This window comes from Rhipicephalus microplus, chromosome 6 (assembly GCF_043290135.1).
Source record: "Rhipicephalus microplus isolate Deutch F79 chromosome 6, USDA_Rmic, whole genome shotgun sequence".
NCBI lineage: Eukaryota > Metazoa > Arthropoda > Arachnida > Ixodida > Ixodidae > Rhipicephalus > Rhipicephalus microplus.
This window is the reverse complement of record NC_134705.1, coordinates 19,177,694-19,194,174: the sequence shown is the minus strand read 5'-3', so window position 1 is coordinate 19,194,174 and position 16,481 is coordinate 19,177,694. Positions and strand designations below refer to the sequence as shown.

The window sequence follows — 16,481 nt, the reverse complement described above, 5'->3', positions numbered from 1 at the left end:
TTTTCATGGCACAATGTTACAGCACTACCGACAACTCCTTTCACAAAGAGGCGAGTTTTACGTGCAGTCAAACACATTTGAAAATGGCTCAAAGACGTCTGCTACCGTGGCCGCACCGTGGTACCACAGAACACTACAGCTGTGCGCCGCGCTGCCACCACCGCCAAAATTTTTAAAGCGGGCAAGCCACTACCGTCACCACGCCATAAAGAAGGTGGCGGTGTTGTGGTACTCCACAATTTGTCGTTTATATATATATATATATATATATATATATATATATATATATATATATATATATATATATATATATATATATATATATATATATATATGACGCTATAATGACTGGGCGACGTGGCCTGGCTCATACCCCATGTTTATTCTGCTCTGCTCTTCTTCCTTCTCTGCCTCTACCAACCATCGCTTCATACGTCACACGATTCCCCCTCCCCCCGAAAGATGGCACTGGTTACAAACTATAACAAATTAAACAAGTGAATGAACAAAACAATGCCCAAATTTACAGTTTTGCGTCCAGACGGAGTTCCACAATCTCACGAAATCTTCAAGGCCGATTGAGCAGTCCGATGAATTTTATGACAACTCTGGTGGGCGAGGTTGAATGTTGCGTTCTGGCCAACTGAAGCACGCTTTGAACGTAGAAATTACTGATGACACAGCGATTCTCGTCATGAATGAACAAGGGTCGAAGTACTTGTAGCATTTGAGAGTCGGATGTCATAGGCACGAAGTTCTCCGTCGTAGACGCTGCTTTCTGTGTCGTGGCTGAGACATAACGAGTGCTTGCAGCCTGCATGTGCGAGAACCGAAGCTGATGGTATGATGCCTTTGTTTCTTCATTGTACACGTGCTAGCTGCACGTCTCTTATGACCTTCAAGCCACAAGTGTACTCGTGAGAAGGTTTCACTTGATCGCTGTTCTTGTTCGAGTAGCCGTTGTAGTTCCTGGGGTTCGTGGAGTTGCCTTTCTTGAAATTGCTCGTTTTGTTGCGAAAGTTGGTCAGATGGGCATCTCTCAGGAACATGAGTCTGCTTTTTTTTGCATGGTGATTTGATCAGTAGATAGTCGGTGGTCGATACTGTACTGCTGGTCTTGTCTTGCAATGAAAGCATCGTGACAGACTGATGAGAAAGCTCCCAAGATGGTTGTGAGTCATCATTGATTGTAAATGCTTCTGTCAGTTGACAATGCGCCGGCGTTGGTGGATTCGAAATTCCTGCAGTGCTTTGACTCACATGTGTGTTATCACTTGACGATGAGAGCACAACAGACTTGGGTTCGGGTGGTTCTGATAGTGTATGTTTTTCGTTTTGCAGCGTGAATAGGCTGAGAATGTCTGTCGAACGACCCGGGTCCAGAACGTCAGGGTAGGGGCTGGTATTGTGAGGATTCACCAGCTCGTCACACGTGAATTCCATCGCACGCTCGAAACCATCTGGGCCTTGTGTGTGACACGAAGCATCAAGGGATTCAGGTGGTTCAGTAGAATGTGAATTATTGTGGTGCAGTGAACACGTTGAAAATGCCGATTTCATTGTTCTTGGGAAAGCCGGCTTCAGGTTTAGTCTTTTGCCGAAATGGTCTAGATTCCCTTCGGTATACGGAGGCTTTACCTTGTCGGTTGCGACGTGCAAGTTACCAAACGGTGTTCTCATGCGTGACGTTATTTCGGAAGAGTCATATAATGGTACAATGGCGGTATATTTTCTCTGAGGGCTCATCTGCAAAATAGGCTTACTGCGGGAAAACTTCACGTAACTGTGACGGGCGAGTTGAAAAGCCTTCCGCTGATGAAGTACGGACAGGTCTTCATCGTATTCTTTGAAATGGGTGATCATCTGCTCTTTGATTTTTTGCCATGACTCGTCGTTCTCGAATATGTGAATTAGGTAAAATTTAAATGCCTCACCGGTGACGTAGTCGCTGAAGTTCGTAACCATCTCCCGTTCCGACCAAGATGCAGCGGTAGCGTGGAATTCGAACAGGTTGAACCAGTCTTGTACGGGTCCATCGGCCGCTGCTCCGGTGTACTTGGGGATGGGAAGGTCAGTAGATGCTTCTGACATGATGCTGGTCGATGCGTAATGCTAGGCGCTTGCACGGTTGTCCATGTGTGGTCAGGGTGTCTTGCGTAGAACTGCGTCGATGCTGAGCGACTGATGAAGGGGCAGGCAGGTCTCCATTCTGTCGACTTGTGTGACGCTATAATGACTGGGCGACGTGGCCTGGCTCATACCCCATGTTTATTCTGCTCTGCTCTTCTTCCTCCTCTGCCTCTACCAACCATCGCTTCATACGTCATATATATATATATATATATATATATATATATATATATATATATATATATATATATATATATATATATATATATATATGAAGGTATGGGATATGGCACAACGGGAGCATTGTCATCAAGGATAAATATATTTATTTCCCAACAGTTTCGGGAGGGGTCCTCCCTTCATCAGGAGATGAGTTATACTGACATGAATTTCCAAACTTCGTTGCTGCCGCGTCCCTCTCGCCTTGAAACATGTTTGCGAGAGTGAGAGTGAACTAGAAAAAAAGGGGGGGGGAGAAAAAAAAGAAAAGGAAAGAAAAGAAAGAAAGTAAAAAAAGAGGAAGAACCACTGTCAACACTGAGAACGAAACCAACTGTTCGTGTACGTCCACATACGTTTCTTATCACGTGCTCTTCAGTTCTCGACGTATGTCAGGCCACCCAAGATTGTCGCCGCGGTGCCAGGAGGGTCCGTGACGGCGTGCGTAAAGAAAGGGTTTCCCCGTAATGGGTCGGTCGGCATGCGGCGTGCGTAAAGGAAGGGTCTCCCGTTAATGGGTCGGTCGGCTCTTTTTACCTTTAATCTTCGTCCATTTCCCTTTAATGGTCATCAAGTTGTAGGCGAACGAAAACACTTTGTATGTGCATGTGGAAAAATGAAGAAAAGAAAATATGAATGAAGAAAAAACCAAAACAAGAATGGACAGTGTACACGTAAGAGTAAGTCAGAAAAAAGCATGGTCTCCAGCTATCAATCTTTGTCACCAATTTCCTCCTGGCTTACTTCTCGGAGGCAGTTGAGTTTACGGGAGTCCTCGTTGATGCCGGCTACTAATGTTCGAAATTTGAAAATAAAATATGCCTCACGCAGCTTCGCGCTCGCGTCTGTTTGAGAAACCGGACTGCAAAAGAGTTACGCTGATATTTTCAAAACTGTGGTTTGGCAGGCGCAGATGTCTAGATAAAGGTAGCTTGGGCAGTGAAGTGGCGTGGTACCGGTGATTATTGAACCGCAGCCGAAATGGCGTGTCTGTTTGGCCGATATATTCTTGTCCGCAGATGTTGAAATGTACCATGTATATTACGTTACTGGAGTCACAATTAAGGCTTTCAGTTATGCAGACTTTGAAATCCGAGGAGTTCGCTTTGGATTCACGTGTTGTGACCATCTGTGGGCATACCTTGCATCGAGCTTTCCCGCAGGGATGGCACCCTGATTGAAATTTGGGGGTGGTTGTTTTTGCTCTCAGAAGAATGTCCTTCAGATTTTTATCCCGGCGGTACACCACGTGAGGTGGCTTCGCGAAGATAGAAGTTAGTCGTTTGCTTTGCCTGATTATGTTGAAATGGCGGGACAGTATGTTGTTGATTCGTGGCGCTGATGAGGAGTAAGTTAGTACAAGGTTCTTTTGGGAAGTCGTTTTAGATACTCTGTTTGGTCCCTTAATAATATCATTCCTGTTCGTGTTGCAAGCACGTAGTATGGCATCGTCAATAATGTCTTCCGGATTATTTTGTTTCAATAAAGAATGCTTGAGGTGTTCCGCGTGTCTGTCAAATTCTCGCGTATCGGTGCATATTCTTCGGTACCGGTAGGCCTGAGAATATGGAATACCCGTTTAGCAATGCTTTGGGTGGCTGCTGTTGAAATGTAGGTACATTTAACGGTCTGTAGGCTTTTTGTAAAGGTTTGTTGACAAGCGGTCATTTTCGACTGTGACAGTGACGTCCAAAAAGTTAATGCTAGTTTTGGAAATTTTGTGCGTGAATTTTATTGACGGGTGGCACTTGTTAAAATTCTCTATGAAGCGGAAAAGACTTCCCTCATCATGGTTCCATATCATAAAATTATCGTCTAAGTATTTTCTGTAGTAGAAAGGTTTCAAGGTGCGTCCCTCAATGAATGGGATTTCAAGTGAAGCCATAAAGGTGCTCGCGAAGTTTGGGGCCATTTTCGTGCCCATTGCAGTGCCACTAACCTGAAGGAAATGCTTGCCATTGAACTCAAAATGGTTATAATTTAGTACAAGTTCAAGAAGTGTAAACAGTACCTCGCCACTCACACTAGTTGATGAGCCAGATTTTACATATTCAGAAACCTTAGTCACTATTCTGTCATGGTGGGGTATGTTGGTGTACAGTGAGCAGACGTCCATGGTCACCAGAAAACTGCCGCCTGGGATGTCGAGACTTGAAGTTTCGCAGATGAAGTGGTTTGTGTCCTTTAGGTATTAGAGAAAATTTGGGGGGATGTTTTTTATTAAGGAATTGATGAATTCTGATATAGTTTCGGTTGATGTGCTGTTACTGGATACTATCGGACGTCCCGGATTACCTGCCTTGTGTATTTTGGGGAGCAAATAGAATCGACCGGGAACAGAATGGGCCGGTAACATTTCTTTTATCAATTTGCCGGTAATTTTCTCGTCCCGGCGGAGATTGTTTAGGGTTACTTTTATCTCCCTTTCAAATTCGGGAGTCGGGTCAGTTGGAAGTTCTTTGTAGAATTTTGTGTCTGATAGCTGTCGTTCCCTTCCCTTAAGTAGTCCGACGTGTTTAGAATTACTATGCAGCCCCCTTTATCAGCCAGTTTGATAGTAATTTCAGTGTTTTTTCGTAGTTCGTCGAGTGCCCTTCGTTCTCACTTTGATATGTTGTTTCGAAATGGCCTATTTGCCATATCCCATACATTCAGAAAGACTAACTGGCCCATTGAATTATTACTCCCACGTATATATATATATATATATATATATATATATATATATATATATATATAATGTGAGCTTTATTTATGCATTCCATCTCTTCATAGGTACATACTCATCATCATCACTCAAGTTTAGGTTGTGCGGCAAATACTCGAAAAAGAAAGAAGAGTCTTGAGCATCCTTGAACATTATTTTGGCTCATGTCGTAACTATGCATAATTAGAAAAAGACTTTCAGATATCCTATTTGCGAAGCTAGGTTTAAATTTAACCACAGAAAATGTTCTAAGTTTTGGTGCTTCTGTTTTGGGAAATTGCCACAGAGATGCATTTGATGCGGTGTGTATTTTTATTCAAGACTCTAAATGTTTTTCAACATAAAGCCACGTTAACAGATACTAAAAAAACCGGGTCGAAAAGTAATTTTCAATTCTGGATAAATCCGTGACATACCAATTCATCGGGTTTGGCAAAACCAGCTGTCTGGTCGGCTCCCAAAATCAAGTTGTAGCTATTGGTATCTACATTGTTGTTGATTCTTTTTTCTCACTATCTAAATCTTTGGTTTCTCTCTTTTTTTAACATACTGTCTTCACTATAGAACTGCCCCCCCCCCTTTTTTTCGTTGTAAGCAATAATGCAGTTATCGTTCATATGAGACTATATGTTCTCTTGTCCAATCCCCCAGAGTGGGTACGAGCCATGGATTAGAGGATACAAACAAACAAATAAACATCCTGGACGCCATCTTACAAGTGGTGGAGGTGCTGGGCAGGACCACTCGAACGGCAGGTGGTTGGTGGGCAACGAGAGGATCTTCCGATTTCTCAAACATTTGCGCACACGCGTCGCTGAACAACTCCGCAGGAGGTTCGCCTCGGTGGAGGAAGTTGTGGCTCTTGTAAAGAATGTTATGGAGAACAGCGTTGTCACAGGGCACGAAAACCTAGACAAAGCAGCCATGTTTGGCAGCAAATATGCGCACCACCACAGCTTCCTAGATTTCCCTTTACGGCCGGATTATCGGCGGTCACTTGGAAAGAGTCTTGAGGGTCATGGACGCCATCTTACAAGTGGTTGACAGCGCTGCCAAGTTCCAGCGTTCTTTGGCGCTCTCGGACACCCCCAGAGTCTTTTAGAACGCACATAACTCGAGCTCCATTCAGGGCGCCGCTTAAACGAGCTGGGTTCGGTAATGTCGCAATTCGACCAGCCTAGCGCGCCAGCTTTGCCACCACTCCCACCGCCAAGAAACCCTTCTCACCTTGTTACCAGCCCCCAAAAGGATCTTCCGCTGTTCGCAGGGCTTCCGGGTGAGAACGTTGAAGACTGGCTAGACGAGTATGACCGCCTGAGTGCCATCAACAACTGGGATGAGCCTGCGAAACTCACCCACGGTGCGTTCTATTTGAGCGGCGTCACAGAAACGGGGCTTTTCAACCACGCTGCACATTTTCCGACATGACCAGCCTCTACAAATCAGCTCCGCCAGATCTTCGCCAACCCACAAGTGCGCTTGGATATCGCCAAGAGGCTTGGTGCACGTGTTCAACGCCCCGGGGAATCTCACACTACCTACATTGAAGATGTTTGCGCCTTCTCCCACCGCATCAACAATTATATGGCGGAAAAAGAGCACGTGCGCCACCTACTAAAAGGCATTGCCACTGTCGCTTTTAATGCGCTTGTGGTACAGAATCCTCATACCGTAGCCGATGTTGTGGCTACCTGTCAGCGCCTTGAGGACTTCAGACCACTCGGGTACAACCTGAAAAGTCTGATTTGAGCTCGAGTCATGACACAACAGAGCTGCGTACATTGATGCGCTCTATGCAGAGGCTTCACCTCGCCACCTTGATATTCGAACGACGCCTCCTGCTACTAGTCCACGTGACATCGTGAGGAAGGAACGTGCCTATATGACTGGCACACCAGTTCTGAGCTCACATCCCGGGCCCATACCAAGTTACGCTCACGTTGCTGCAACGACACCTGCACCCCACCAAAGCCTGGCCTCGATGACTGTCACACCTGCTCCGAGCCTATATCCTGTGGCAATGCCAACTTATGCTCAGGTCGCTGCTAGAACACCTGCACGTCAGCATAGTACAATGCAGTTTCCAGCGCTCGGAGTGCATGGGTCACTCAACACACTCGCACCGCGACCATCTTTTGAGCCTTACAACGCCTGGCGCACTACGCGATGTGGCATCCGTGGCCACGGATGCCACGGATGGCACATCGGATGCCACGGATGGCACATCGGATGCCACGGATGCCACAATATGGCCACGGCCATATTTCAAGGTTTTATTGACGCAGTCAGCAAGACGAAAGACGAAGCTACGATGACTTTGAACGGGACGCTTTCTACTCCACTGGACCACCTTATCGCCAACTCTATTAGAACAGCACACGTCGGTCGCTGTCTCCGCAGAACTTCGGCTCAGTTGGCAGTTCTCGTTTCTCGCATCATTGTTCACCTTCACCAATCCGGCGTTCTTCTTCTCCACTCCGACCTTTTTCTTAATTCCTGACCGCCAACTGGCAAACTAAGCAGTGCAGCTTCGGGAGGGAAAGCTGCATCTTTCGAACTTCGTCAACTCTTCTAAACCACCCATGAAATATTTTATTGGTGTATGTTGAAGGTAACAAACACAGGCACTGGTAGACGCAGGCGCAACACGTCCCGAATTCGCGCAGCTTTTTGTGCGCGTTTAAAAATGTTTAGGACGCCATACGTTGACCCTTTCCTTCGTTGCGCAGATGGAGTCCCTATTCAGCCTTCAAGTGTTTGTACAGTGCACATATTATATGCGTACAATGCATATATATATATATATTAAAATATATATATATATATATTTATATATATATTTATATAAAGATATATATATATATATACATATATATATATATATATATATATATATATATATATATATATATATATATATATATATATATATATTTATATTTATATATTTATTTATTTATAAGGAAAAGAACTCTATACCTAAGGGCTCGGTTTTCTGTGTTTTTGACACAATGGTAATGAGATCGAACAGACAGTAATGCCGGGGAATGTACACGGGAATTTATTAAAACCAATGAAATGTAAATAAGAAAAAAAGTGGGTGAAAAAATAAATAACCAGACGTGAGCAGGCATCGAACCTACGACCTTTGAATGACGCGTTCGATGCTCTAACCAATGAGCTACCACAGCGGCCTTCCCTCCATCCACTTTTTTTGGGTTTACATATGAATTTAGAAGTAGGAGTGTCAGTCAGCACCATCTATAAGCCAAGCGACGAGTGTGAAAAACTCTTTTAGGCGCATATGTGGCGTCACGTAGCACGTGAACCTATTACGTGTGGGCAGCTGATTAATAGTCCGTCGTATACAACCTAATGACACCAAGCCTGCCAGTACGAGGCCCTTGTTAATGAATAAATGAAGTAAGTGTATACCGAAGGGCTCGTTTTTCCGTGTTTTTGACACAATACTACTAAGATTTAACAGACAGTAATGCCAAGAAATGTACAAGGGAAGTTATTAGAACCAATTGAATGTAATTAAGAAAGAAAAGTGGGTGAAAAATTAACCAGCCGTGAGCAGGAGTCGAACCTACGACCTTCGAATAACACGTTCGATGCTCTAACCACTGAGCTATCAGAGCGGCCTTCCCTCCATCCACTTTTTTGGGTTTATATGTTAATTGAGAATTAGGAGTGACAGTCAGCGCCATCTCTAAGCCAAGCGACGAGTGCAAAAACACTCTCGATTGATATGTGGGGTTTAACGTCCCAAAACCACCATTTGCTTATGAGAGAGGCCGTAGTGGAGGGCTCCGGAAATTTCGACCACCTGGGGTTCTTTAACGTGCACCCAAATCTGAGCACACGGACCTACAATATTTCCGCCTCCATCGGAAATGCAGCCGCCGCAGCCGGGATTCGAACCCGCGACCTGCGGGTCAGCAGCCGAGTACCTTAGCCACTAGACCACCCCAGCGGAGCTGCGGAAACACTCCCTTATGCGCATATGGGGCGTCACGTAGCACGTAAACTTATTACGTGCGGGCAGCTGATTATTAGTCCGTCGTATACAACCTACTGACACCAAGTCTGCCAGTACGAGACCCTTGTTAATGAATAAGGGAAAGAAGTGTATACCGAAGGGCTTGTTTTTCCGTGTTTTTGACACAATATAAATGAGATCTAACAGACAGTAATGCCAAGGAATGTACAGGGGAAGTTATTAAAACCAATGGAATGTAAATAAGAAGAAAGAAAGGTGGGTGAAAAAATAACCAGCCATGAGCAGGAATCAAACCTACGACCTTCGAATAACGCGTTCTATGCTCTGACCACTGAGCCATCACAGCGGCCTTCCCTTCATCCACTTTTTTGAGTTTATATGTGAATTTAGAAGTGGGAGCGTCAGTCAGCGCCATCCGTAGCCACAGCGGCGAATGTAGAACACCCTTTTATGAGCCTTTGTGGCGTCACGTAACACGTGAATCTAATACCAGCGGTATTTATATGTATGTATATAAATATATATATATATATATATATATATATATATATATATATATATATATATATATATATATATACAACTTACGGCGTATATATATATATATATATATATATATATATATATATATATATTTATTTATATATATGGTAGAGAAACCACCGAACACTGAAATGGGTCGACGAACTCTCAAGTGCTTTCTAGTGGGTCTGCCCAAAAAGAATGCCGCTCGCGCAGAGAGTCCATCTATGCTTAGCTGTTACTGTCACCATTGTGTAGACTCGCTGTGTGCCGGCTAATAAACGCCATAACAAATTGGTGGAGAGTGCTACGATCCCCTTCGATGCCCTTGGATCTACGCTCACGTACCCTGCAATCTACCATGTCCCACGACGCCTCTCAGCAAACGCCTCCTCTCATGCCACCCCGTTTGTCCCGGTGTCTCCAGGATCCACGATCCACCCATCTTCACGGGCGCCGATGGCACTGACGTGGAGTACTGGCTCGCCATTTACGAGCGCGTGAGCGTCCCCAACAAATGGGACGAGGATGGCAAGTTGACAAACTTGGTGTTCTACCTTGCGGGCGTTGCAAATTTTCGGTACACCAACCACGCGTCCGAGTTCGCAACCTGGTCCAATTTCAAGACTGCTATCACCAACGTTTTTGGCCGCCCTGCCGTTCGCAAGCTGCAAGCCGAGCAGCGCTTACGCGAACGCGCTCAGCAGGCCGGTGAATCAATCACCAGTTACATTGAAGATGCCCTGGACCTGTGCAAGAAATCTAACGAGAGCATTTCCGAATCAAACAAGATCCGGAACGTCATGAAGGGCATTGACGATGATGCCTTCACGATGCTGCTAGCCAAAAACCCAGGCAGAGTAGCTGAGGTCATCACGCTGTGCCAGAGCTACGAGGAGCTCCGCCGGCAGCGTTCGTTGACCCGTCGCTCTACACCACGAGAAGCAGGGCTTTCTGGCTTGGAAGCGAAATGTGACCAGGCGGCGCTGCTGGCAGACCTAAAGTCCTTCATCCTGAGAAAATCGTGCGCCAGTTCTCTCTCCTTCTTTTTGCCCACCAACCGGCTGTTCAACAATCGGCAACTACTATTCTTCCACCGATCCGCCAAGTGATTTAGCAGGAAATAGCGGAGGTCATGCCTGCGTACCACCCACAACAACTTCCGGCCCCTGCCCCCCCAAGTTACGCCTAAGTAGTCGCAAGGCAGCCTCCAGTCGTTCAAGCGCCTGCACCACTGACTTACGCCGAAGCTGCCGCACGGCCTCCGTCTTTTGCAGCGGGTATGCCGGCTGCGTATGTTGGCGCAACCCCTCAGCCTCATTTTCAGCCCACCATGCAGCCTGTCCAGCCACCGTTCCGGGCGAGACCCACCCCGGCAAACCGATGGCGCACACCCGACAACCGGCCCATCTGCTTTGCTTGCGGTTACGCCGGTCACGTAGCCCGTTATTGCTCTCAACTACAGCCGGCTCCCATTTCTTCTCCTGTTGCGGGCTACCTTAGCCGTTCGTATAACGACGAACTGCCGTCTGTGCCACAGTCGTCTCGCCTAGGTCCGTCTGCTCGAAGGTCGCCGTCTCCACGACGTCGGTCTCTGTCCCCCATGCGGCCAAGTTCTTCTGCTCATAAGCGGGAAAACTAGTCTCGCAGTCCCAGAGGCAAGGACGGCGATGCTATCCCATTGTGAAAGCCCTCAGAGCCGCTTATTTAATGTCATTGACGTGCTTGTGGACGGTGTTCTTGCATCTGCTCTTATTGACACTGGAGCTGCGGTATCAGTTATGAGCGAAAACCTTTGCCGCTTGCTTCGAAAAGTGACGACGCCGATTTCTGGACTGTCCCTCCATAACGCTAGCTCACATCGTATTAATCCTACAGCAGGCTGCACAGCTTTCGTTGTCGTTCAGGACAATCTGTATGTCGCCCAATTCATCATCATTCCTGCATGCTCTCATGACGTCATCCTGGGATGGGATTTTCTCTCCCGCAACGACGCCGTCATTCATTGTGCTGCCGCCGAAATTGAACTCTCGCCCTTCTCGCATTTGACGCCAGAAGACGGTGCCTCGACACTGAGCAAGATTATTGTGAAAGACGATACTATAGTGCCTCCAAGCTCTACTGCACCGGTCTCTCCGACACAATTGCACTCGTTTCACCATCCTACCGTGCTTCTAGAAGGAGAGGGTTGATAGTACCTTTCGCGACCATGCAAATCACCCAGGGCAACGCCGCTATTTTCGTGACCAACCCATCTCCGTACACTGTTACCTTGGTTCGAGAGGAATGTCTCGGCAGAGTGGAACCAGTCGACGACGCACAAGTCCTAGACGCACCCGAAGACTCGCGTTGTCCCGATTCGCGTACCATCAGTGCTGTTTGTACTTCTGACCCATCATCTCCTGATGTATTTGGCCCATACATTGATGACAACCTAACGACAGTACAGCGTTCCCAGCTTCTAGATTTGATGCAAAAATACCGTTCTTCTTTCGATGTCGGGCGAAGTTCTCTCGGACGCGCGTCCACTGTTACGCATCGTATCGACACTGGTGCCCATCCACCATTACGGCAACGTCCATACCGCGTGTCGCCTGATGAACACCGGGAAATTAACGAGCAGGTTGACGATATGCTCCGACGTGACGTCATTCGGCCCTCGAACAGTCCATGGGCGTCTCCTGTTGTTCTTGTTGCGAAAAAAGATGGTTCTGTGCGGTTCTGTGTGGACTACAGACGGCTCGATAAGATCATTCGCAAGGATGTCTACCCACTGCCGCGCATCGACGACGCAATGGACAGCCTTAACGGAGCCCGATGTTTTACTTCTCTCGATCTGCGCTCGGGGTACTGGCAAGTACCCCTGGCTGATGACGCTCGACTGAAGACTGCCTTCATCACACCCGATGGCTTGTACAAATTCAACGTCATGCCGTTTGGTCTGTGTAATGCACCTGCGACATTTGAGCGCATGATGGACACCGTTCTGCGCAACTTGAAATGGCACACGTGCTTGTGTTACCTTGATGGCGTTGTTGTCTTCGCTCCAGATTTCTCCACCCATCTCCAACTTTTAAAAGAGGTTTTCGCACGTGTGAGCAATGCCGGCTTGCAACTAAATGTGAAGAAGTGCCGCTTTGCAGCACGCCAACTCACCATCCTAGGGTACGTCGTGTCCAAGGATGGCATTCTTCCTGACCCAGCCAAGCTTCGGGCCGTGGCCGAATTCCCAAAACCTTCGTCCATCAAAGAACTGCGTAGTTTCGTGGGCCTGTGCTCATACTTCCGACGCTTCATACGAAACTTCGCCACGATTATATCACCACTGACGAAGCTCCTTGGAAGTAACGGGCCCCTCAATTCGTGGTCGTCAGAGTGCGACAACGCGTTCTTGAAGCTCCGCCATTTGTTGACGTCTCCTCCCATTCTCCGCCACTAGGACCCTACAGCCCCAACAGAGGTGCACACGGACGCCAGTGGTGTAGGCCTCGGCGCTGTCCTGGCGCAGTGCAAACCCGGATTCCCTGATTATGTTGTGGCATATGCAAGCCGTACGCTCACGAGAGCCGAGACAAACTACACCGTCACGGAAAAAGAGTGCCTGGCGATCATCTGGGCTCTTACAAAGTTTCGACCTTATTTGTATGGTCCCCATTCGATGTCGTCACCGACCATCATGCACTATGCTGGCTGTCATCATTGAAGGATCCCTCAGGCCGCCTCGCCCATTGGCTTTTCGCTTACAAGACTACGACATCCGCGTGCTCTACCGCAATGGACGCCAGCATGCTGATGCCGACGCCCTCTCGCGCTCCCCTCTGCCTGAAGCTGACGTGCTCTGCTCAGTATCCTCGGTTGCTGTTTCTGCCATTGATGTTGACATCATCCCTACCGAACAGCGAAAGGATAATTGGATCGCCCAACTGATCGACTTGCTCTATGATCCGTCCGCAGCGCCATCCACGCATGCCTTGCGTCGTCGAGCTCACCATTTCGCCATTCGGGACGGCCTCCTACACCGGCGCAATTACGACGCCGATGGCCGGCAGTGGCTACTCGTGATACCCCGCAGTCTGCGGTCGGAGATATGTGAATCATTCCATTCTGATCCACAGTGCACGCACTCTGGAGTATTCAAAACCTACCATCGCATTAGACGACGCTACTTCTGGCGCGGGATGTACCGCTACGTCCAGCAGTTTGTTCGCTCCTGTCTCACTTGCCAACGCCGCAAACCGTCCGCACACATGTCACCAGCCGGTCTGCAACCGTTACCTTGCCCTGATAATCCGTTTGGGCGCATAGTTATCAATTTGTATGGACCACTTCCTCTGACGTCCACTGGCAACCGCTGGGCCATCGTCGCCGTAGATCATTTAACGCGATACGCCGAAACCGCCGCTCTCCCTGCGGCTACTGCGCGTGATGTTGCGTCCTTCCTACTACATTTATTTACACTGCGCCACGGACCACCCCAAGAGCTTCTCAGCGATCGAGGCCGTGTCTTCTTGTCGGAAGTCGTCGAAGCCATTCTGACGGAGTGCCATTCTGTCCACCGCAAAACTACTGCTTACCACCCACAGACGAATGGCCTCACCGAACGCTTTAACCGCACCCTCGGCGACATGCTTTCTATGTACGTGGCTGCCAACCACACTAATTGGGATAATATACTGCCCTTCGTCACCTACGCCTACAACACCGCCCTTCAGAGCACGACTGGTTTTTCACCTTTCTACTTGCTGTACGGAAGGCACCCGTCGCACACCATGGACACGGTACTCCCGTACACGCCGGATCCATCTGAGTGTACACCTATTTCCGAGACAGCCAGGCTTGCTGAAGAGTGTCGCGAGCTTGCCAAGACTTTTACGACGCAAGGGCAAGAGCGGCAGAAGAGTATCCGTGATGGCTCCACCACTTCTGAGCCCATGTTCCTTCCTGGTGCGCTTGTATGGCTCTCGATCCCGACCTCTGCCGCTGGCCTCTCTTCCAAAACACGTCCCAAATACGAAGGCCTCTACCGTGTCATCGAGCGCACCTCACCCGTCAACTATCTGATCGAACCCGTTGAACAATCTTCGGACATGCGCCGCCGTGGGCGAGACATCGTCAACGTGGAGCGCCTGAAGGCTTATTATAACCCGCTAATAATAACAAGCTGTTAGGTCGCCAGGCGGCTCCCTCTTCGACCCCGGGGTAATTGTAGCGAAGCCTCCGAACTATGAAATGGGTCGAACTCTCAAGTGCTTTCTAGTGGGTCTGCCCAAAAAGTACGCCGCTCACGCGGAGAGTCCATGCTTGGCTGTTACTGTCGCCATTGTGTAGACTCGCTGAGTGCCGACTAATAAACGCCATAACTATATATATCACGGGTATGAAAGGTCACGGGTATAAAAGTCACGGGTATAAAAGGTACCTCGGGCACGGAGGCAGGAATGATGCAAAAGGAATGAAGACGACGATGATGTTGTGAGCCGTGTCTGGACTGCCCTGTTCTCCTGCATTCTTGCATACTGTGTGCAGTGTTATCCCACCCGGCTTTCAATTATTTATTTCTCCCCGTTACATACTTTTGGTGGAAGTGCTGGGTAATATTCCGACTCTGTATCTCCGTAGCGGACGTCAGCTTTGTCAAGCCACCTTTCCTGAAGGCAGTGCGCTGTCCGTTCAGTATACGCCTGCTCCGTCACCTGTGATCTCTTCCCATTTTCTCGGGTAGGGTACAATTTGCGACACCGACACAACTGACGTTGGCGAGTGGCTCAGCTTATACGAGTGCGTCAGCAAGCAATACAGGTAGGATGAGACGCTTATGCTGGCCAACACCATCATTTTACGTGCGAGGTACTGCACGTGCTAGGTACGAGGCGCACGAGGAAGACCTGACAACTTGGTACGTGGGAAAGCAGAACCTTCGTGACTTGTTCGGCCGGTCAGCTGCTCGACAAATGACAGCCAGGCAGGAACTCGCGTCATGAGTTCAATCTTCCACCGAGTCATACGTCACCTATATTCAAGACGTGCTCGCCTTGTGTCGGAAGGCCGACAAAGACATGACCGAACTAGACAAGGTCAGCAATGTGTTAAAAGGCATAGCCGCCGATGCCTTCAACATTCTGATATGCAATTACTGTACCACCATTGACTCAATTGTCAGTGAATGTCATTGGTTCCAACAAGCGAAAAGCAGGAGATTCACTCAACGTTTTTCCCGACTCCCGAACACCACTGCGACTTTTTCCTGCGAGGATCCTGTGGCACCACGTCTATTCGTGAATTCTCCAAACATAACAAGAACTGTCCGCAAGGAGCTGGAAGCCGTGGCTCCTTCCGCTTATCAACCCCCCGAGCCTGACAACTCGGCCCCAATATCTCTTATTCAGGCTGCTGTGCCTGAAGAGTTTGCCAACATGGGCGTCTTAGTTCCCCAAAACTCCAGCGACACACCCCAGACCGTGAATCCTAACTATCACTACCACGCCGCCCCACTTTTGCTGCTGCCGCATCGGTTCCGCGGTTCTCATCGCGCTACCGAAATCCGTCTGAGAGGCGCACACAAGTGATCAACCAATACGCTTCTGTTGCCATCGCGTTGGCCACATTTCCCGCCACTGCCGCAACAGATAGCCTTTCCGGCAACGTTTTGTACATGACCACCGACAGTATCGTGGGCAGTATTCGCCACCTTGTTTTGCCAATAACCACCTTCAGGACCTTCCAACTAGCTGTTCTACGCTACACTTCGAACCATCCTACGCCGATGTTGTCACCTAGGGAACCCGGTCCAGCCGCTCACCGCCGTCGCCTCAAGGTCGCCAGTCCCGCTCCTATCAACGCCGTCGCTCCCCGTCACCGGCGTATTCTGGGCAGTTCTCGGGAAACTAACAGATGTAG

The 16,481-nt window shown here is 48.3% G+C and overlaps 1 protein-coding gene and 1 non-coding gene across 2 annotated transcripts in view; one reads left to right on the top strand and one right to left on the bottom strand.

Annotated features, from left to right (window-relative positions):
* LOC142765206 (uncharacterized) overlaps positions 1-16,481 on the top strand; it is a 1,282,698-nt gene that overhangs the window by 1,105,435 nt on the left and 160,782 nt on the right. The gene's annotated exons all lie outside the window — the stretch shown is intronic.
* On the bottom strand, positions 8,628-8,703 carry TRNAT-UGU (transfer RNA threonine (anticodon UGU)). The gene has a single exon. It is a non-coding gene; the product is annotated as a tRNA-Thr (tRNA).